The 24,593-nt window shown below is 39.8% G+C and overlaps 1 protein-coding gene across 1 annotated transcript in view; it reads left to right on the plus strand.

The window, feature by feature from the left end:
• Positions 1-7,855: 7,855 nt before the first annotated feature.
• b4galt2 (UDP-Gal:betaGlcNAc beta 1,4- galactosyltransferase, polypeptide 2) overlaps positions 7,856-24,593 on the plus strand; it is a 133,630-nt gene continuing 116,892 nt past the window's right edge. The window contains exon 1 of the mRNA XM_027133569.2: positions 7,856-8,422. The gene's annotated coding sequence lies outside the window, so the exon portion shown is untranslated. The remainder of the gene's footprint in view (positions 8,423-24,593) is intronic.

Below are 24,593 nucleotides of genomic sequence, written 5' to 3' on the forward strand. Positions count from 1 at the left end.
TCCTGATGTCAGACTTTTGCTTCTGTGTCCATCTTTTCTAAACCATTTCTCTTACATATAGTCGATCATGTCAACAAGCTCTAATCTTAAGGCTCTAAACTTATTGGTAAGTGTAGAAATGCTATAATTTATTTCTGTGTATCCTTCAAGTCCTTCGATGCTTTTTTTTTTTTGATAGTCTGAAGAATAGAACTGACGTGCACCAAAGCTTGTTTGTCTAAAACTACTAAAAACAAGCTGCTAGATGACAGCATGCTGAATGAAAATTACAAGGCTAATCAAAAATATTCACTTAAATTGTAGCCTTTTGTATAAACCAAGTATGATGGTTGATAGTTTCATTCTATTAGGCTATTAAACTAATAAAGTTTATCAAGTGATGTAACTTATTCAGTCAGTTACATGACTGCCATCTTAAAATCTTCAATTAACGTTAGATAACTAAATAACCACTAGATGGCAGCAGAGTGTATGAACGTGGAGTGGGGCGACCTCCAGCTTTTAAATAGCTCACTACTAGGATGCTATGTGTGTAAAGCTAATAGCTAAACATGTCTGGGAAGTTATAGTTAAACTGACTTCCCATGCTGGTTTGTTTTAGGGAATCTGAGTCAGAAGGGATAAGTGTTAAGACTAATGAACCCAGAAATTATGCTGACCTGTTAGGTTCCTCATTAGCTCTTGGTTGATTAATTCCCCTCGACTGCAAATAGTTGTAGAAAGGACATTATTTACATTTACATTATTTCCTGTCCAGTGTCACTGAAATGAGGATGAGGTTCCCTTCTGTGTCTGGTTCCTCTCAAGGTTTCTTCCTCATGTCATCTCAGAGAGTTTTTCCTTGCCACCTTTACCTCAGACTTGCTCATTAGGGATAAATATGAACTTAATTCTAAACAAAGCCTATACTCTTGCTTATGGCATCTATAAAATACAGTATATAACTTTCTACATTATTCTCTGCCTCCCCAGATAGCAAATTGATGTTGACTTAAAATTCAGTTTGCTACTACTTTAGTGAATTATTATACAAGCTAGTTTGCTAATTACCTGTTTATCAATCATATAAATTCTTCCCTGGCTCACATTTAACAAAAACCCACCAATTCACAGTCTCAAAAAAATTAGAATATGATGACATGTCAATGAGCAGATCAACTCAAAACACCTGCAAAGTTTTCCTGAACCATCAAAATGGTCTCTCAATTTGGTTCACTAGGCTACACAATCATGGGGAAGACTGCTGATCTGACAGTTGTCCTGTTGTCCAGTTGTCCAGTTGTCTTGAAGTCCCGTGTTACTTTTCCACAGTCTGTGATGATTTGGGGTGCAATGTCATCTGCTGGTGTTGGTCCACTGTGTTTTATGAAAAGCAAAGTCACTGCACCTGTTTACCAAGAAATTTTAAAGCACTACATGCTCCCTCCTGCTGACCAGCTTTTTAAAGATGCTGATATTATTTTCTAGCAGGAATTTATCACCTACCCACCCTGCCAAAAGCACCAAAAGTTGGTTAAATGAACCATGGTGTTGATGTGCTTGACTGGCCAGCAAGTTCACCAGACCTGAACCCCACAGAGAATCAATGGTGTATTGTCAAGAGGAAAATGAGAAACAATAGACCAAAAAATGCAGATGAGCTGAAGGCCACTGTCAAAGAACCCTGGGCTTCTATACCACCTCAGCAGTGCCACAGACTGATCACCTCTATGCCACGCCAAATAGAGTCAATAATTAAAGCAAAAGGAGTCTCTACCAAGTATTGAGTACATATACAGTAAATGAACATACTTTGGAGGAGGACTGAAAAAGTTTTGTTTTTTTCTTATGAAGTAATCTAATTTTTTGAAATTTTTATTAAATGTGAGCCAAAATCATCACAATTAAAGGAACCAAATACTACAGCTACTTCAGTCTGTGTGTACTGAATTTATATAATACACAAGTTTCACTATTTGAGTTGAATCACTGAAATATACTTTTCCCTGACAGTCTAATTTATTGAGATGTACCTGTACACTTAATCATGTATTTATACAACTGAGCAATTAAGGGTTAAGGTGTAGTGACTTGGTAGACCTGTGAAGCTCTACCACATCCCCACACACTGATTCACTCCATGAAAACCAGTCACATTTTATTAGCTGATAACTAAACATATCATTTTGTAATTTAATAGCAAAGGTTTTTTTTGGAATTCAGTGAGAAATTGCCATCTGACTAATGTGGACAGACATCTGTGTGGCAAAAATAAGCAAAAAATTTAAAATATCCAATTTCTATTAGTCATATTTCAATATCATTTACGTTCATATCAATTAGCCACTCATAGAGCAGATGGTTGAACGATTTGGTTATTTTGTTAACAATATTGTCAAATGAAGTTTTAAGATGAGCTAATTACATGGGCTTAAAACACTACAAAAATAAAAATTGTTGAGGAAAACACAAGTTTTTAATTAGACTCAAATATTACAGCACCCATCTCTATAAATCAAAAACAGAGGTGCGATCCAGTAACCTGTCATCCCCACACAAATAAAATATAATATGTATAGGAATGGGGGGAGTAGTTTATTTGTGTAGTTTAGACAGGGGCTAATTGTAAGGAGGGGGGCAGGGTGGCTTAGTGGTTAGCACGTTTGCCTCACATCTCCAGGGTTGGGGGTTTGATTCCCGCCTCCGCATTGTGTGTGTGGAGTTTGCATGTTCTCCCCGTGCCTCGGGGGTTTCCTCCAGGTACTCCAGTTTCCTCCCCGGTCCAAAGACATGCATGGTAGGTTGATTGGCATCTCTGGAAAATTGTCCATAGTGTGTGATTGCGTGAGTGAATGAGAGTGTGTGTGCCCTGAGATGGGTTGGCACTCCGTCCAGGGTGTATCCTGCCTTGATGCCCGATGACGCCTGAGATAGGCACAGGCTCCCCGTGACCCGAGAAGTTCAGATAAGCGGTAGAAAATTAATGATATTCTGGTATAATTTGGTCTGTGACACCAGTAAAGAACTGCTGAAAAGTCTACTACATTGGACTAAAGTATATACTTGTTACCCTGGAACTGCAGGGCTACATTCTAAACCTAATGTCATAAATTAAAATAAAATAAACGACATATATAATCCAGCACTCAAAGTAAAGCACACAGCTAATGCAAACAGTTTAAACACAATGTTTTTCCCAAACCAAAAAGTTTTCATAGTTATTATATTCCTTCTTCCTTCTAGTGTTTAAATTATTTATGTCTTGACCATTAATAATTGGTGAAGTTGCCCCTGTAAAAAGAAACAGCAGTGAGTTCCCTGTAATGTCTAACACAGTTGGAGTCCACTCCTCCATGCAGAACATTTTAAGTTCCTTAAAATGCTTAGGTTTGCTTTTTAAAGGTGAACTTTTTAATTCAGATCACCGGTTTTAATAGGAATCCAGGGTCTGAAATGGCCATTGTACAAATGTGTGTTCCTTCAAACACGTCTTTTCCATTGCACAAAAAAATGTACAGTAATAAACTATACGTTTGAACATGTATATGTTATTACATTGCATATCTTATCTAATATATCAAAAAGTGATATATTACAGTGTGGTCTCAGAACAACACTTGGCCCAGGGTACAGTGGTATTTCCAATGTTTAGAGGTCTTTCATTATGTAATAGCAGCATCTCCATGAGCTGTACAATGGTCCCTTGGGTTTCATTCACTTTAAACATGTGTAGATGCAATCCTGTTATTCAGGAGGCTGTTAAATCTCCGGAAGCACATATTGTGCCTAATGTGTTGCTTTTATGCAGCAGAAAGTGATAGCAGTTAGTTTCACACCTCACACTTTGCCATGAAGTCTCAGAATATGCTGTAAGTGTTACTGTAAGATCTGTGTGTGGATAAAGCCTGAGCAAAGTTGTACACACATCAGCATTTCCAGGAAACTTCATATAATAACATAATAACATGTACCACTCATAAGTGTGTACATGCACACAATGGAAAAGTAATGAATAAATAGAGAAAACATTTCTGGAGAAAATGAAAAAGTCTGTTTCAGTTAATTGACACACTTGGTAAGACAAAGCCCTTATCCTTTAAGCCGTTAGTGAGCTTCTCTCAATCGAGAAAAAAAAAAAGATGTAATGGATTAGCTGGACATTTTTTCAGAATCAAGTTTATCAGAATTAGGACATTCTGATTTTTAAGAGCATTGCCAATAGCCAGATAAGGTTGCTTTTAAAAACCACACTTTGGCTCATGATGATGACTGGCTTATGAGTCATTTTCAATTCCCAAGGGCCATCCTCTTGGAAATGTGTTCTGAACTGGAGCCAGAACTGGAGAGATCATTATGGAGAAATCGATTGTTTGGATTGCATCCTGTCTCCATTGCAAGTCGCTTTGGCTAAGATATAAAATGTCTAGCAAATAAATAAATTATGTAAAATGTAATCATGCATTGCCAGTTTTCTTACAGGTACTGACAAATTTGGGGTATTTGTCTGTCTCGCTCCTCTCTGAGCCTTGTTGTATCAGCTATATGGGACCGCTTAATTAGATTTTCACCTAACCGGGACAGTCAGCATCAACTGTGCTGAATTACAGGCATCAATAGGCAAATCATTATCGCAAAATTAATGTGTAAGTGATCTGTGGCTCAATTGTGTCTGAATGATGTAATATCTGGATGGATTGTTTCAATATTCATACAGTTTACTACCTAAAATATACTAGAGACATTCTCATTTTTTGTTTCTCTCCTTGTTCCTCAGTTCCAATGTTTCAAACCAAATCAGAATTACTTTACACCCTCATCCAATGCTACTGGGCAGACACGGTTGCAGAAACTAAGTATTCTACATATTGTGCTGGAACGTTTCCTCTGAAACTGACGAAAGAAATGGTGGTGCAGTGGGTGATGTAGCATCACAGCTCCAGGACATGGGCTTGGAGCCTGAGTTAGTGTTGCATGCTTTTTCTTTGTTTGGTTTCCGCATAAAATCTGGTGTTCAGTAGATCAACCATGAGCAATTTTTGAAAATGGCTTTCTTTTGACTAACAACAGATGGAGAGATGTTATCTTCCGGCTCTTCCTTTTAGTTATGCTTCTGCACGTATGACTGACCTTCTGTTGCTTCACCTTCTCTGAGCTACACTTCCGATAACAGATTATGTCGTTTTACGCTTCAATGGATAATCTCATCTGGATACTGTAGGCATGCTTATCCCAGGACTCCAATTGAACATGAACATGATTTCAATTAGGTAGTACCGTTTGACTTTATATTACACATTTGTGGAAGCGTGATGACTGATAATCTGATTATCCAGTGTCACTCAAATGAGGGTGTGTTTACTTCTGAGTCTGGTTCCTCTCAATGTTTCTGTCATGTTGTCTCAAAGGGTTGTTCTTTCCACCACTTCCTCCGGCTTGTTCACCAGGGATCTAAATAAATATTTCTGTAAAGCTTCTTAATGTGTATATATATATATATATATATATATATATATATATATATATATATATATATATATATATATATACACAATTGTGTATACACGACTGTATATGACTGTAGAAAGGACGTTATTCATAATATCACCCTCCAGTGTCACCCGAATTAATTCGATTCCATTTCAATTCAATTTATCTGTATAGCAATTCACATTGTCTTACAGCACAGAAACAGAAAGAAATACACACACACACACTCACACACACACACACACACACACACACACACACACACACACACACACACACACACACACACACACATATATATATATAAAATAAAAAAAAGAAAAAAAATCAATAAATACATTTTTAATAATTTAAAAATATTAATTTAAAATGCAAAAAAGATTTTATATATCTTGAACATCTATCCATAATAAATAAGCCGAAGTCCTATGAGTCACTGTCTGACCATGCAGATCATCCCCCGGCAGGATAACCACCAGGCAATGAGACTCCAACCAGGGGTAGAATGCCAGGATTCATGAAATAGATCTGTAAGAAGAGATGGTCAGACTACAAACTCAGAGAGAGAGAGAGAGAGAGAGAGAGAGAGAGAGAGAGAGAGAGAGAGAGAGAGAGAGAGAGAGAGAGAGAGGCAAAATATTAGGTATGCTTGTAATCAGGTGATGGACAATGTACCACTCCACAATCTGCAAACCTGAGCGATTTGTGAGGGTGGTAAGTCGATAGCATAAAGACATCCAAGTTCATAAAAAAAAAAACACTATGCCCATGAGCCCTCCAGATCTGCTCCATGGATGAGGATGAAGTTCCTTTTTGAGTCTGGTTCCTCTCAAGGTTTCTTCTTCCATCTAAGGGAGTTTTTCCTCACCACCTTCGCATTAGTCACCTCAGGCTTGTTCATTGGGGGTAAATACAAACGCATTTAAAAAGAGATGATAACATGTTTGTACTATATTTTTGATATTGCAATATTATTCCATCTGGACTTTGTTTAAAAATATTTATTTTCATACTGCGAGCTATGTGATGGAATGACTGGGATGATTATCTGACCAGCAAGTTTTGCTAACATCAAAAATTGAAGCATTAAATGTCTTCCCTCATTCCCTCTTCACATCTGTTCTTAGAGATGTCCACAAACTATCTGATCCACTGGGATATTTGTTAATGTCAGGTGTGAACAGAATCTAAGCAGATGTCATCAGTTTAAGGTGAGTCTGCATCATTGGCTTTGTCAAAGTACTGTTTATTCCCTACTACATTTACATTTACAGCATTTGGCAGACGCCCTTATCCAGAGCAATGTACAGAAGTGCTTAAGTCTCTCTCATTGGATACATTAACTATGGTTCACTAGGTTACAGACTTAAGATATCATGAGTCTAAAACACTGTTCCATTTTTATTTTTTATATAAACATATGTGCAACAAACAAGGAAGGAAGTGCAAATTGAAGTGTTTTATGAATAAGTAGGTCTTCAACCTCTACTGATGTAAGGTTCAGCACATTGTCCTGCACTGTCTTGTTTGTCTTATCCTGCACTGTCTTGTTTGTCTGGTCCTGCACTGTCTTTTTTGTCTGGTCCTGCACTGTCTTGTCCTGCACTGTCTTGTTTGTCTTGTCTTGCACAGTCTTTCTATCTTGTTTGTCTTGTTCTGCACTGTCTTGTCCTGCACAGTCTTTCTATCTTGTTTGTTTTGTCCTGCAGTCTTGTTTGTCTTGTCCTGCACAGTCTTTCTATCTTGTTTGTCTTGTCTTGCACAGTCTTTCTATCTTGTTTGTCTTGTCCTGCACTGTCTTGTCCTGCACAGTCTTTCTATCTTGTTTGTCTTGTCCTGCACTGTCTTGTCCTGCACAGTCTTTCTATCTTGTTTGTCTAGTCCTGCACTGTCTTGTCCTGCACTGTCTTGTTTGTCTTGTCCTGCACTGTCTTGTTTGTATTTTCCTGCACTGTCTTGTTTGCACCAGGTCACACAGATGCACTTTATGTATCTAGGAATAACTTACTAAGTCCTTATCTCTGTGTTTGTTTTATGTAACCCCATGATCCTGTAGAAACGTTGTCTCATTTCACTGTGTACTGTAACAGCTATATATGGTTGAAATGGTTGTTCACTAAAAGCTTCTTGACTTGACTTCTTCTTGACATTGAGTTGCATTGGTGTTGTGCATCATCTCCAGAAACTGAACCATAAAAGGTCAATTCACAAAAAGGTTCAAATTAAACTAAACGTTCACATGAAACTAAATCGTTGCATTTCAACCGCATTATTTGTTGCTGATTCTTTCATTTCTGGCTTTTAAAAAAATGTTTTTGTTCTTTTAAAATTTCGTAAAAAAATAAATAAATAAATAAAAAGGTCTCTTTTCCTCCACCTTGTGGCGAATCCGTAAACTGTCGTTTGGACCTCCTGACTCTCCGTACTAAAGATGCTGAAGCAGAAACCTCGGTGTGTGTCAGTGTTTTTTTTTTTTTTTTTTTGTTATTCCTGTTTGCTCCATCCACACACCGCAGACGCAGAGTCTTTTGCCATATGGAAACACAACGGGTAGAAACTGAACCGATGCACGGAATAACGTCTAAATGTTGGGGTTTTTTTTGGTGCAAACCTGCACGCGCTGCGTTTTTCCCCTAACATTTCGGCGACAGCGCTCGCGCTCCAGGCTGCAAATAATGAATTAACCAACAGGAGGAAATAAAAACAGCGGCTAGCTGCAGCCACATTGCATTGTGTTCCCTGGATATAATACGCATTTTCCTACAAACTGTTCCCGTGCACTATTGATGAAACCCTTATCTGAGGTGGAATGGACACTTTTACCACCACCAATAATAATAATAATAGTAAAAAAAAAAAACCCTCAAGCTGCTCTGCTAGTCAGAGGCTGAAGTGTTTAAACAAAGAAATGCATTCTTAAAGAAGAAGGACAGCACAGGCTGGATTTGCTCTTAAGGTAAAGCATTAAAAAAACAAGTTATATAAAAAAAATGTCTTTGAATGCATGCATGCATGTAGAGCAGATCATTCTCTCTCTTTATCTTTTTGTTTTCCTTTTAGCCTGCCATCTTGATGGAGGTATTAAGAGATGGAGCTTATTTCAGATCATGAACTGGATTGTGTTGTCATACCGAGCTAGCTGCAGCACAACTAATAATATTTTGCCTGGGGCTGTTTTTCAAATATTGCATGGGACGTTGTAGTTGATATTTATTCTGTATTTTTTTAAAAAAGAGGGAGAAATGGTATCACATACATACTATATATATTGCTGTATCTTCTTTTGTCACATCTGCAGTGTCTTCACTTGGCTAAGCCATGCATGGCTTTGTCCTATTACACAGCTAGACAGATGCCTGTAAGTTTATCCTCATCCCTGTGTTAATTGACCTAAGCAGAAACTTAATAAAGTTGTTTCAGTACTTTTGCATGCATCTGCTTCAACTGTGCATAGGGAAATTGCACTTAAATCATTTTCAGGATTATTAACGAGTCTAATGGCATTCATTCGCTTCATTGAGTTACAGAAAAGTGCTGGTTCATAGCACAAAACCTGGTGTGTTGTTCGGGTTTAAAAGCTTTTTATGTTGCACGGTAAACATGCACTAATATTAATCTTAATCGTGATCTTCAGATTGCACTTTACTCACCTTGCCATGCAACAAAACTGCTTTTTTGGCCAAAGATACAGTCTTATTCACATTCAAAACAGGTCTTTATTTTAGGACAAATCTTATAAAGTTCTAAAAACATGATAGAAGGAGAGAAATGTTTCTCCAAATGATGTAGTGATAGTGTCTCAGTGATGTTATATTTCAGTGTAAACAATTTAATAGGCATGCCGTTTTGAACACGTGTTCACACCTACACCGATTTTATCTCTGCATGTCAGCAGTCTATATACAGTACTAGGAACACATTAGAAGGTTTTCCTGGTACTGGTTGAGGTAGTAATAACGTTTATATCTGGCTGGAGCAGCTAGCATTCCAAATAATTTTCTTCCTGCTGAAATAAAATGTTCAGCAGCGTATATGTCATTGAAGACGAAGGAGAAGGTGAGCTTCAGTCCCATTGGGAGTCGCTGCACCCATCGCTCCATGTCTGCATAAACGTTTCTCACCTTGGACGTGTTGCTGGACACGGCCATATCTAGTCACCAACAATTGTTATTGCTCATATCGCTGGAAATCTCCAGCTCTTAGTGAAAATCTCTGGTCGCATTGTTGCTGCGAGTCGCTGTAGACGCCAAGCGGAGTTACTCTTACCATGTGAAAGTTGATAAATCAGTATTTCGTGAAGTAATTTATTCCTCCTTTAAATCAACAATTTGCCAACAATCATATAGTTGTTTTTTTTTAAATTATTTTTTAAAATGACTGCCATACTTTCGATTCGTTTATAGTAACATTCATTGTTTGGGAACATTTGCGAATCGAGTCAGTTATATAATTCGTTTATATGATCAAATTATAAATGAAACCACATTACTACTAATTGTTTAAAAGCATACAGGAAACATCATACATCATCCAATTACATGTTTTCTTAACTCTACATCTGTTGTAAAAGTCTCCATGTCAATTTCTACAGTAGATACAATAACATATTCGACTGGTCACGTTAATATAAACGTGGAACTGAGCAAAGAAACAACCAAATAAACAAATTTATGATTTATATTACACATGATTTATATCCTTTAAATATTTCTAGCGATCTTGAATAGGCACAATGTTGTTTTCACACACACTCAGAGAAAAGAGAGGCTGTTCAAGGGCACTTTGGATAATTAAGAGATCCTAGTTTCCTGTAGGGATCCTAACCGGAAGACAACATTCTCTCCTAGACAGAGTGCACTTTACATTATGCATCACTAGCTTTCACTCTGTTTGTGAGGAAGATGACTAGGTAGGCAGCATACGTCGGTGCCGTTATGCCCTGTTCAGATGGCAGCTTAATGACAGCTGAACAGATCTGAAAGCAGGCCTGCATTGATCCTACTTTGAGAGCCAAGTGAAAGTCTGTTGCTCCCTGAGCACTTTGACATTCCAGTTAAAATGGTGCTCAGTGCTAACAGATAAAGGTAAACAAGCAAGTGTGTGGAAGTAAAGACCTGTGTTCGTGCTGTGGTGTTGTGTTGTCTGGAGTCACAACATCCCCAGCTGTAGTTGACCAGGGGTGTTTTTTTTTTCAGTCAGTTTCTTAAATACTTGTTTATTCTCGCTCTTCTAAATTGTTTGTCCTGAACAGTTTTCTGACCGTAGCTTTATAATACAATTCTTTTTCCTTAAACATGACAACTACTGTTTGTTACACAAAACCTGGGATTTTTGTGACTCTGCAAACTCGTGATATGAGGAAATTTCTGATTGAGTCTTTGTTACTTCATTGTATGGCAGCGTAATTTGAGGTAAACGTCACGATTTGGATTTACTACCCAGGGTAAATAACAAAACCAAAAAAAAAAAAACACTGCTGGGGTTAAAAGTAAGGTTAAGGATGACAGTAACCCGGGGTTAGGCTCATTGTGAAAAGCCCTTTTTGAGGAGAGATAGACCGAGTCTCCAGTGTCAGTGGTTTGCAGTATTCAGCGTTAAAGCTATAACTTTAAAGTCGTCAGGACATATTATCCTTGTACTCTGTGGTTTCTTGGTAAGAAGCCAAGATGTGTTTTTTTTTTTTTTCAAAAGACAACTGGGTGAAGGCATGACTTTATATTTGCTTTTTAACAAGTGATATTGGGGGGGCACAAGTTAGCATGTTTAGTGGTTAGTGGTTAGCACGTTTGCCTCACACCTCCAGGGTTGGGGGTTCGAGTCCCGCCTCTGCCTTGTGTGTGTGGAGTTTGCATGTTCTCCCCGTGCCTCGGGGGTTTCCTCCGGGTACTCCGGTTTCCTCCCCCGGTCCAATGTCATGCATGGTAGGTTGATTGGCATCTCTGGAAAATTGTCCGTAGTGTGTGAGTGAATGAGAGTGTGTGTGTGCCCTGTGATGGGTTGGCACTCCGTCCAGGGTGTATCCTGCCTTGATGCCCGATGACGCCTGTGACCCGAGAAGTTCGGATAAGCGGTAGAAAATGAATGAATGAATGAATGAATGAATGAATGAATGAAAGTGATAGCGGGAACTAGTTTAGTTCAGCAGATTCTCCAAGCATTAAATTTAAGTAGAAATGGTAAAGTATACAATAAAGAATTGTAGTCACTAGCAAATTGTTGTGATATAAGAGGATTGAAACAGTTTGGGATGAGATTTTTATATTATATATATTATTCAACTAACTTAGTAAGTTACAAGAAACTCAGGCTGCATTCGAAGCCCTGCATGTTTTTAACTACTCTCTTAATGCTAGACGTGATCTACTGTAGATCAGCAGCAGAAACGGCGAATCGTAATATACGTTTTTATACGTATTTTTTTCTTTTATGCAAAAAGTGTGAAGCCGCTTAGCTGTGAGACAAGAAATGTTGTTTTTTTGTTTTGCTTTTATTATCATCATGTTGTGTACTGGTGTTTGGGGCGTGGCCTCTGCTTGAGTTGTTTGAAGAGAATAGACCACAGATTTTCTGTTGTTTACGCTGAAGATAGAGGCGGTCAGATCATTAATCTCCGAGAAGCTGAAGGAGCCGGTGAGTACAGCTTAAGCCTGTTGCCCCTCTCTCTCACTATCTCCTTCTTTTTTCGTCTTCCTACAGTATTTTAAATCATTCTGCTCCTAGGTGTGAATAAGTGTGTGAAGGTTTGCCTGTACGGTACCCTGTGGTCGACTGGCGTTGTGGTGTGAGCGTTGTTTTACGAAGTTATTCGTGTGCTGTAGAGAAGTTTCATATGATCTGGTTAGCAGTAGCGGGGCGAGACTCGTGGGTTAGATGTGTGCAAGACATTTTGCTGCGCATCCAAGAACAATTACTGATATTATATTCCAGGGAATTAAATTGCTGGGCCATGGAAGGATCAATTAGTAACTTACTCTTGTTGTCATGGGAACAGCCAGACCCTGTGATAAGACGGTTTCGTTTAGTACAATAACGTTAACGGGATATTTTCCTATATTTCTCCTACCCGTCGTTCAGGAGTTATGCCGTTCTCACGTCCATCCAGGACCGTGGTGTAAATCTTTCCAACTTGTGTGGGAGTTTTAATGCTATGACTAAGGGAATAAATGTGTTTTAGTGAACCTGAAAGCCAAGATGCTGAGGTGGGCTGAAATGGGCAGCAGGCCAATCGAAAAGCTGTTTTCACCTTGTAGACCTTTAATAAGGACTGAGTGCTGGGAAATACTTATGCCGTTTTCCTTCCTGACTATAAAGACTGTCCCTTAGCGTAGTGGACACCAATACAATAATATATATCAGTCTGGTGATTGGTTGACTAAGCTGGGTTTTTTGAATGCATCTTCTACCTTCACACTGTTCCCTTTTCCAACCATCCTTCCTTGAGTAAAATGGTCGGAGTTGGAGTTTATATTTTTCCAGATGAGTTTTTTTTCCGTGCCCGACATGGAGCTGTTGAATTGAGCGGTCTTGCTTCCTCTGATGGAGAACACGACTCTTTCTTTATATAGCCTCGTCGTGGCTTCTCCATCAGTAAAAGGAAGTAATAGCATTTTCATCAAGCAGCGTAACGGCTAGCATTAATAATAAGCCTACCAGTCAGACCTCCTGGTGACGACTCTGTGGTTCTCTGTTAGTATCTGTGCCGCTACATCGTGACCTCGGCTCCGACGGAGGAAGGATGGTTGGAAGAGGGAACAGTGTGAAGGTAGAAGATGTACGATATGACTGTGCCGACACATGCCTCCTCGTCACCTCATCATCTAGATCAGTATCCTCGTTAAAGGTAATATATGTGGGTGAAGGCAGCGATGTGGAATTCAGCCACTTGTTAAACTCTTCACTGTTCTACATATTCAGCATATTTGTGGGGGCCCAAAGGTTGTGGGTTCGAGTCTCGGGCCGGCCACGACTGGGGTGCCCTTGAGCAAGGCACCAAACCCCCCAACTGCCCCCCGGGCGCCGCAGCATAAATGGCTGCCCACTGCTCCGGGTGTGTGTTCACGGTGTGTGAGTGTGTTCACTGTTGTGTGTGTGCACTTTGGATGGGTTAAATGCAGAGAACAAATTCTGAGTATGGGTCACCGTACTTAGCCGTACGTCACGTCACGTAAACCTCGCCTGGTCACATCTACTGTCATATTTGTGTAGTTTAGACCAGGGCTAATTATAAGGAGGGGGGCACGGTGGCTTAGTGGTTAGCACATTTGCCTCACACCTCCAGGGTTGGGGGTTGGATTCCCACCTCCGCCTTGTGTGTGTGGAGTTTGCATGTTCTCCCCGTGCCTTGGGGGTTTCCTCCGGGTACTCCGGTTTCCTCCCCCGGTCCAAAGACATGCATGGTAGGTTGAGAGTGTGTGTGTGTGCCCTGTGATGGGTTGGCACTCCGTCCAGGGTGTATCCTGCCTTGATGCCCGATGACGCCTGAGATAGGCACAGGCTCCCCGTGACCCGAGAAGTTCGGATAAAGCAGTAGAAAATGAATGAGTGAGTGAGTAATTGTAAGGAATCAAATTACACCACTCAAGCCATTACATGGGGCCAATTTGCATCCATCCATCTAATCATATCTACCCATCCGTCTGTCTGTCTATATGTAAATCTGTCTGTCCATCCACACCCCCCACCCCCAATCTCACACGAATTTATTTGTAGTATATTTTTTTTTACTTATTAGATTTGTTAAATTAAAACTCCTAATGAATTGCTGAAATTGGTAAAGAACATTACTAGGATGTAATCTGTATCTATTTCTGAGGCGGAGATGCTAAAGAAAAGCAGTAAAATATCTTAGATTGCTGTTTTCACACACTCATCATTTGCTTTTTTGCCTCTTAGCTGGTTTTCAGAAGTGTCCACATAGTAGGTTAGAACATTGGCCTAACGCATATGTTTGTAAGTCACTCTGCCAAATGCTGTAAATGCACACCAACTGTCCACTTTATTAGGAACACTTGCACATGCATGCAGCTATCTACACAGTCAACCAAGTAGCAGCAGAAGACTCCAAAAAATATATAGGAGCATCCAAGCCGCCGCCGCCAAAACAAAGATCCCCAACAACCACGTGTGCTCTGTTTCCCCCACCTCAGCTTCCCGCGTCTCACTCGGTTAAAGCCGCCTTTCAACTACACACGACAAACGAGGGCCGATAAAAAGGATGTCATTCATTTCCTATGTAGAGTCGCAAAGGCGCTGCGTGAGGTGCCGACCATCTGAGGATCCGTAATTTCCGGATCCGTTTCGAGCGTTGGATCTGTTAAAAAATTTGTGCGACTACACCGCATCCGATATGCCGACCAGACGGGTTTTTATTAAAACGACCGGCAGATGTTAGTGAGGAAAGAGTGACGAAAAAGACATAAAACAAGTGAAGAGAAAAGCGATGAAGAAAATTAAGCAAAATTAATGTAAAGAAAACAGAAATTGTAGCAAAAAAAAAAAGTTCAGTTAAGAGAATTTCAGGTGTTTGTTTAATTTTAGTGAAGTTTAGTTAAGTTCCATTTAAGTGTAAAGTAGCATTAAGCGTGTACAGTAGCGAGTAATTGAACATGTAAAAAAAAATGTGAAAGTGTAATTCCTCCTAACTCCTCCGCCTGTTTACTCCTCCCATCTGTTTACTACTCCTCGCATCTTCTGTAAAGTAAAAACAGTTTATTTTTTTAACATTCTCTTTTATTACTGTACGTTTTTATACAATATTTGTCATTTATAAATACAGGTACTGAACATTTTTCATATTCAAAACACATAAAACAACTGGAGTGGAATTTTGCGAGCTGGAACGGATTAATGGGATTTCAATTAATTTAAATGGGGAAAATTGCTTTGAGATACGAGCAATTTGAGATATGAGCAAGGTCACGGAACGAATTAAACTCGTATCTTGCAAAAATTTCTGTCCCAAAAACATAAATATGCAAAAATATTGTGCGCTCCACTGTAAATATGACACATTCACTTCTTTAATACTCAATCTAATCAATTTAAATCCTTATTCGAAAGTTATTTAGAATTATGAAAAAAATACACACAAAGAATTAAACCTGTTGTAACCTCACATGGATTTTTTTTCTTTATAACATGATACAAAATTTTATTAAAATTTATTAAAAACCGGTACAGCCTACTTTTATCCATTTTATCTATAGTATACTTTTATCCATTAAACGTTGAATGAAATCCAAAAAATAAGCTTCGTTCTTCAAAATAGCAGCTGAAAGCAGTCGTTACCCCTGCAGACTTTTCTATTCTCTCTCTTGAATTGACTTTAGAGCCTTCTTTCATAAACAGTAACTAAAACATCTGTTTACAGAAAACTTTCCAATGTTAACATGCCATACAAGTCTGTGTGTACAAGTCGTTACTATAGAAAAAGAAACTGGTCGATTCAAGGCTTTCCGTCTGTCCGGGGCGTATTTGCTTCACACGTTCGGGAAATAATGTCTCAATTATGTAAAAAAAAAAAAATTAAATAAATCACAATGTACTGAATGTATGTTGACGTTTCACCCGTTATCGGTGTATATTGATTTTGTAGGACTGGAAATGCTAACATTAGAGGTTATATGGTGTAGGGATTACGTCCGTGACCGATCGTATTAGAGACGATCTAACATCTGTATGTTATAAATGTAATTAATGTTAATTTAAACATCTCAGACACAACACAGAAATTCTATAATTATCATCAACTTACTGTCATTATTAAATATTGTGTACAATACGTTTCTTCTCCCTCTTCGGCCATTTTCCTCTCTGCTAAAGAAATTCTGAAGCCTCTTACTGTAAAAGTCCTCCTCACTACTCTTAAGACTTTTTGACCTTTTGAGCTCTTCTAAAGGTTAAGATGCTTTATGAAGAACTTTTATCTTTACTAAGATCTTCTCTTTAATTTTAAGAGGAAACGCTGGCATTTCTGAGAACTTTAACTAGGAGCAACTCTTTGCACTAAGAATTTTTATCAATACATACCCAGGGATTTAGGCTAAATGAAGAGCAAGAGCCTTCACTTTGTCTGTGAATTAAAATCCAGGACACCGACATCAAAGCGCAACCTGCCTGGATGATGTTCTGACAAATTCGAAGCTTTCATCCGTGTCGAGAAAGTGAAAATCTCTGTCGATTTTAAAGTCGTGGGCATGCGGCGAAGTTCACATCGTGCCTGACTTGGGTTTTTTTTTCCCGCTGCAAATATATAGGCATGCCAGTGATGGGAGCTGAACTGATATTTCTATTGTATTATTATTACGTCCTATTGACTTCCTGCAGCCCGTCATAAGAGCGTTTTTTTTTTTCTTTTTCTCAAGCTTAGCTAAGATGCAAAAGCTGTTTGTGTTACAGAAATGAATCGTGGAATGAAAAGCTGCTGTATGTCTCGCACCAGACCTCGGGGGCGAGAACAGTCTACGAGAAAGCATTAGAGACAAGGAAATGGAAGAGTATATCAGCATCAGTGTTCACAGTTAAGTAATCTGATATGGAAGACGTAGACATTAGCAAGAAACTCCATTACGGAGGTTAATTATCTCACTTTTTCTTAATAATTGATTTGATTATTTAACTCAATTCAAGTTTATTTGTATAGCGCTTTTTACAATGGACATTGTCTCAAAGCAGCTTTACAGAACATAAACATAGAACAGAAGGTAAACATAAGGAGAAAAAAAGAATTAATATAGTAAAAAATTTAAGATATATATAGTTCACAGTGTGTATGTATGTATGTATGTATGTATGTATGTATGTATGTATGTATGTGTGTATTTATGTATATGTGTGTATGTGTGTGTGTATGTATGTATGTGTGTATGTATGTATGTATGTATGTATGTATGTACTGTATGTATGTATGTACTGTATGTATGTACTGTATGTATGTATGTATGTATGTATGTATGTATGTATTTATTTATCCGAAATGAGAAAGTCTGAGGTGACTCAGGCAGCAGTGGCAAGGAAAAACTCCCATAAATTGGTAAGGAAGAAACCTTGAGAGGAACCAGACTCTAAGGGGAACCCATCCTCATATGGGTGACACCAGAGGGTGTGATTACAAATATACAGTCAAACAAATGTTGAATTGGTGTAAAGATCACATGGAGTTCAGATCTCCTCTTGGTATCATAGAGTCCAACTGGAGCTGGTAGATCTGTAGATGTCTCAGGATTCTCATAGAGTCAGCCTCATCTCAGTGGAGGTCCAAAATCTTCATCGCACGGAAAACGATCGTGACAGACAATGTCTGGATGCCTCGGGATGGGTAGAAAGAGAAAAGCAGTGTAGAGGGATTAACATGCAGTATCTGCTGTTTCTGTTTTGTCCGGTCATGAGCTACAGCCTTGTTAACAGGATCTAAAGGAGGAGTCGTAGCTGGTGCTCACGATTCCAGTGAAATTTGGTCTTTTTCCATGAAAGAAGTAAGGCTCAAGCGTTTGAAGAAGATCTACACGTGATGATAATCCCTTTTGCAGCAAATACTGTGGTATTCATCTCGGAGCAAATGTTATCAGAACGCAGGCGGACGGTGTGTATGTGCTCTTACTGAGGTTGCAGAGGGATGACAGAAATCTGGCTTTTAAGGCCCTCGTTTTGTTGAAATTTGAAGGTAGCACAGAGTTTATCTTTCTCACCAGCTGCAAAGTCATACATCAGAATTGCCTTAAAAAAAACACGCTGGACAGAAGTACCTCTATGATACACCCCTAAGACAGTTTAAGCCGTGAATGTATGCTATCCTGGTGTTCAGTACAAAACCGCTTTTGTACCGAATACTGAATCATTTCAGATGCAATACGGAACTTGTTTTTATTCGTTTCTGTGCTCCTTAATATTTCATTATGATGTAATCGCTGTGGTAGGAGAGGAATTAAACACACATCGTTATGTCTTCTGTTTGGTGTAGGTGTCGATTTCCTGTCACGGATCCATGCAGCTGAATACGTCAGGCCTAAATATCAACGCACTGTTAGGACAAAGTCATTTTTAATAATGAAGGACTTTCAAATGTTAATGAAGTATTCGATTTTTTTGCATGCTTAGGTGGGCTTGGATTGATTGAACTGAGGTTGAGTGGAGATGGTGTGTGTGTGTGTGTGTGTGTGTGTGTGTGTGTGTGTGTGTGTGTGTGTGTGTGTGTGTGTGTGTGTGTGTGTGTGGCCACCAGTGCAGGGTGTGAATTAGTGTGAGATAAGCAGTCTAATATTGAGGCTCTCAGGGGTTTACTGATACTCACCACTGCTGTCCTCACCTGAGGTCTTTACTGCTCATCTGCTCTGTAGCTTGATTGAGCTCTGACAAGTTACATACCTGACCCATATTCACCTCTACATCCTGAAACACTGTCACTTCCCCCCTGTCACTTATGTGTTTCATTACATGTTCTCCAAGCTGTTGACGGGATTTGTTTGAGGGATTGTTACGTGAGTTTGGATTTTCCGCCATGGAGTTACGTTTTCGACATTATCTATTGTGGAGCGTGTTATTCTTCCCAGATCAGATCGCTAATGATGGTGGACTATTGATGGTGGTTATTCTTGACTAAACGGTTGATCATTGTTTATTTATTGAACCTGGTGATTTAACTGTGATGTACAGTATGTGACTAGCAAATGGCCATGGATTGATTTGAGGTGGCGGTTTTAGTCATTATAGATTAGTGTGTATTAATGAGTGTGAGTGTGCTGCAAGTGTTATAGTCTATATTAAAGACAGGGTCTCCGTTGTTTGAAAGCCAATGTCGACATTTGAAATCACCAAAACAAACACGCCCCTAACCCAAATGGGTCCCACCCCTGTATCGATAGCTCCGCCCACACATACATACGTAACCCAGGCAAATAATGTAAGGAAATGTGTCTTTATCATAGCTGAAGGGAAGAACAATACGATTGCAGATAAACAAACGAGTAAAAATGAAACGCAAGCATAATCATGCAAAGGACAAAGGCATATATTACTTCTGTGTAACAAAGCAAAACCAACGTTACTCACCTATCGAGAAGGAAAAAAGCACCTCGGCGTCTTAAGTAAAGTTGAATTTCCTGAGTCAATAACTCCTGAGCTAGACGCTGTTACTACACAAAACGCGGTTGTAGCTGCCTCTCTACATTACTACGATAGAAAAGAGGTGTTATTTGTGTAGTAACAGTGTTTAGCTCAGGAGTTATTGACTCGGGAAACTCCAATCTGTGAATATGTGGCCAACTTCCTGCTCCTTCAGTTCTCTCCAGCGCTGGAAAGCTGATCCTATATTAACACGTCCTACTTCTGCTCATTGGCTACATGTTTGTTTTGATTTTTGTTTATTATTCGGCCCGACTCAATTTTCTGAAGCATTTCTCAAAAATCGGAGGCCTCACCTTTAATGTGTATAAAGTGCATGGTGGCCTAGTGTCTCTGGCATGTTTGCCTCACATCTGTGTGGTTGGAGGTTCCATTTCAATCTCTGATTTCTTCCCTAGTCCAACGACGTGTGTCGTAGGTTGATTAGCATCTCTATATTGTGTGTGGTTGTGTGTGGTTGTGTTTTTGCGATTGTGCCCTGAGAACTATTTGGAAACAAAAATCTTATCCAGAATCCCCATTACCCTGTGTAGGATGAGCAGAAGATGGATGAATGGATGTTTCACAAGACCCCTTACCCTGGAGACCCCTTCCTTAAATCCTCATACTTATATATTGCTCAAAAGCTCCTGGTTACACAACTCCACATGAGTATATACAGCTGTAGAAAGGACATTATTTATAATCACTCTCCCCGCTGTCTCTCAGATGACGACTGCTTTCCTTTTGAGTCTGGTTCCTCTCAAGATTTGTTCCTCATACAGTCTCAGGGAGTTTTCTTGCCTCAGGCTTGCTCATTAAGGATAAATATAAATTTTTTGATAACTTTGAATCAAGGGGGCACGGTGGCTTAGTGGTTAGCACGTTTGGATCACACCTCCAGGGTTGTGGGTTCGATTCCCACCTCCGCCTTGTGTGTGTGGAGTTTGCATGTTCTCCCCGTGCCTCGGGGGTTTCCTCCGGGTACTCCGGTTTCCTCCCCTGGTCCAAAGACATGCATGGTAGGTTTATTGGCATCTCTGGAAAAATTGTCTGTAGTGTGTGATAATGAGAGTGTGTGTGTGCCCTGTGATGGGTTGGCACTCTGTCCAGGGTGTATCCTGCCTTGATGCCCGATGACACCTGAGATAGGCACAGGCTCCCCGTGACCCGAGAAGTTCGGATAAGCGGTAGAAAATGAATGAAAGAACTTTGAATCAAATAGAATAAATGTTAAATAAATGTCTCCACTCCATCCTACCAGCAATGAAGCACATGTTTAAAACGCGTTAAAAAGGTGAACCAACAACTCGTCTCAAAGTCAAAAGTGTCTGAATACTTAGGTTTCAGAATTGAACAGCACATATAATATATAGTTTTGCTAAGAATAGCAAAACTGCAGCTCCAAAACATTGTTTTATCGAAGGCTAAAGCAAGAACAATGTTTCTGTAAGTAACAAACCAGTTCTCAATGTTGTAAAACTTATTAAAGGTATCGTACAGCGAGCTACATCTGTGGTGGTACACACCTTACTGGCATAGTCAGCGACGGCGTAACGAAGGGCAGCTCGATCATTACAGCCTAGTTAATTTAAATTGACTGCTAAATTACCATATGCCCCTCTGTTCCTTCCACAATCCTTACTGTCTCTCTCTTAGATACCAATTATCTGTCTCTTCAACTATAGCGCTAGATATCACATGCCTCTTGTAATCTGACATGAGTAATTTAAGCCGAGTAACCTTGATATGCGCCAACGATAAGCCTCAAACCATGTTCTGTAACGAAGCGAGCCGGGTCTGAAGAGCATCCGAGGGAAATCAAATCAACCCCCTTCATTAATGTTTCAAATCCTCACTCGGCGAATAATAGAGCCTTAGATAGCTTTCATACAAATGTAGCACACTGCTAAAGATGCTTTTCGCTTGTTTGCGGATACGCAGCCAGACCTTATTTGGATGTTCGGTGTCACGGCTGTGTGGAACAGTATTCTCGCTGAGGATGCGATGCTTCGGGAAGCATATAGGATAATCAACTACAATATAAACACAAATGCTGAGACAAGTAAGATTTCATATAAAACAACAACATTGTTCAAATGTTCCCTAAATAACACGATGATTTTCACCAATATCTTACTTTCTTAAATTCTGTTCCGCATGGAAAGATTTCTGAGCAATGTAAGCAGTCTGTCGCCCATAATCTTTGATTAAGTCGTGTTTACGCGTTCGCACAGATACATCAAACTGTGATTCGACAGGCAGCTCGTGTAAAAATGTTAGTCAGAAAAAAGGAACAGATACGTAACTATACGTAGGTTCAATTTAAAAATAAATCGATACCATGCTGATGCTGGGAAACAGGGCAGGGGGGGCACGGGGGGTTGGGGTTTGGGTGGCTTTGGGGTAGCACCAAGAAAGTCTTAAATGAGGTGCAGAAGATTTTCCAGCATATATGTAAGTAATTGTAAGAATGCTGTAGAAACAAGCTGTTTTCAGCTATTTGGGAGGAACCCTAAGGGGTTGGCTGTAGGATATCTTTTTTTTGTGGTCTGGAAGAGAGAGCGGAGTGAGAAAATGCCTCCAGGATATTTCCAGCCCTCTGTACTGAAATGGAGCCCTTGAATTATGGAGCTGTTGAATGAGAAGTATTGGAAGTCTTCTTCCTATAAAATAAATATGAGCAGGTGAGGCTGTGGAGAATGATGGGCTTTGTGTTGAAGTCAGCTTGTTTAGAGACTCCTGGGCTTTCCTCTGTATTTCCCCTCCATGCTCACTTCCCTATTTTATTTTATGTCAATGTTTTTTCTTGCCAAATGTGCTTCACTTCAGTGCTGTAACTACAGTGAACGGTGAAATACGCACACTACGCAAATCCACACTCATTAGTCCAGGCATAACCTGCTTGTGTCATTTTTACTAGCGGATTAATTAGCTTGTAACAGAAGAATCAGGAGAATTCAGGTATCTGGAAACACTGACAAAACCAAGTGAAATAAACCTGTTTTTTCTGCTCTAACACTGGAGCTTTTACTTGCTGGGGGGGCTTGCTAAAAAATGTATGATTTGTCCACCATATTTATTCATGGAGCAAGGTGAACAATCATACTCAGCTACTCATTCATTTATTCATTTTCTACCGCTTATCCGAACTTCTTCGGGTCACGGGGAGCCTGTGCCTATCTCAGGCGTCTTTGGGCATCAAGGCAGGATACACCCTGGACGGAGTGCCAACCCATCGCAGGGCACACAAACACACACTCTCATTCACTCACACACTCGCACACTATGGACAATTTTCCAGAGATGCCAATCAACCTACCATGCATGTCTTTGGACCGAGGGAGGAAACCGGAGTACCCGGAGGAAACCCCCGAGGCACAGGGAGAACATGCAAACTCCACACACACAAGGTGGAGGTGGGAATCGAACCCCCAACCCTGGAGGTGTGATGCAAACGTGCTAACCACGAATATATATACTATATGTATGTGTGTGTGTATGTGTATGTGTATATATATATATATATATATATATGGAAGAACCACGTTTGGACGTCAAACATCAGCTGTCCACCTCGTCATTGACTAATTTCCTTCAGCCGCACTCCATGTTGTGTTCCTGTTATTCCTGTTGTGTCGCTCTCATTAATTCTTAAATGTACCCCATGATGATAAATATTTATATAGAAATAACACCGCTAAATATTTTAGGCACGTATTTCTACCGGTAACACATTCTTTACATATAATAAGTCCGTGTAGACTTTCAGCTGTCAGGTTTTTAGAAACGAGCGTGAGGGAAATACGCCGGAACTAATGATTGCGTGCAGCAAGAGACTGATTGATTTCAGCCAGCAATCTGGCGTTCTGCAAGACAGCAAGACAGGCCTCCTGCTCACACAGATGTTTATCTGTGAAAGATATCTAAATTCCACCTGTTGTTTTGCTTGACGCGACTTATTAAGCCTACTATCGCCTTTATATCAGCTAATGTCTTTGCCAATACTATAGCGAGCCTTGGTAGATTAATGCTGCCCACATCAATAACGTCTCTGTTTTGTGCGGGTGTTTTTTAGCCGTAGCCTGTTGGTCTTCCTTGCACTAGATTTTATTTTTGGAGCTTCTTATACTTTATACAAAAGATGTTCACTCAAGTCTGAGTCAAGTCTCAAGTCTCTGAGCTACAAGTCTGATGTAACAAAATAACACTTTTTTTGTGCTCGCATATTGACGCCATGGGAAAATGAATGCGTTTGTTAGACGTTGGAGTGAATAACATATGATAATCAAACATAGGGGGGCACGGTGGCTTAGTGGTTAGCACCTTCGCCTCACACCTCCCCGTGACCCGAGGTAGCAGTTAGCAGAGGTTGTGTAGCCACCTAGGCCACGTTCACACTGCAGGTAAAAGTGGCCCAAATCTTTTGGGGTCAAGTGACCAGTTCAGACTTCTTCAGGAGTAGTATGAACACTCAAATCTAGCCCAGATCTGATTTTTTTCAAATCAGATTTAGACCACTTCCATATGTGGTCCTGAATCAGACCCAAATCTGATTTTTTCCAATGTGACCACAGTGTGAACAACCAAGGCGTATTTGATGCGACTTTTACGTCAATCTAGATCGACATTCGTCACAATTATGCGCCGGCGAGTAACAAACTTGACTATTGATGGAGCAAGTCAGTGGAGGGAGAGTGAGGTGTTAGACCTAATCAGTATATGGGGAGATGCTTCAATTCAGACAAAAGTATTAATGTTATGGCTGCCATTACACAAACATTTGGAAAGAAAAGTGAAAATGCTTACTTCCTCCATAACCTCGGCAACTTTTTAGCGCAACTTCGTGCTGCGTGTGACGTCATGGTTATCGTTCGTTTGCGCATGCGGGTCAGTTCGAAACAGCAAACAGTTCACACTGGTATCTGATATAGGCCACATTTTAAAAGGTAATGTGAACAGCCAAACAAAAAAATCAGATCTGAGCAAAATAATCCGAATTAAGCATTAAGACTTGCAGTGTGAACGTT

The sequence above is a fragment of the Tachysurus fulvidraco genome, chromosome 1, assembly GCF_022655615.1.
Source record: "Tachysurus fulvidraco isolate hzauxx_2018 chromosome 1, HZAU_PFXX_2.0, whole genome shotgun sequence".
Classification (NCBI taxonomy): Eukaryota; Metazoa; Chordata; class Actinopteri; order Siluriformes; family Bagridae; genus Tachysurus; species Tachysurus fulvidraco.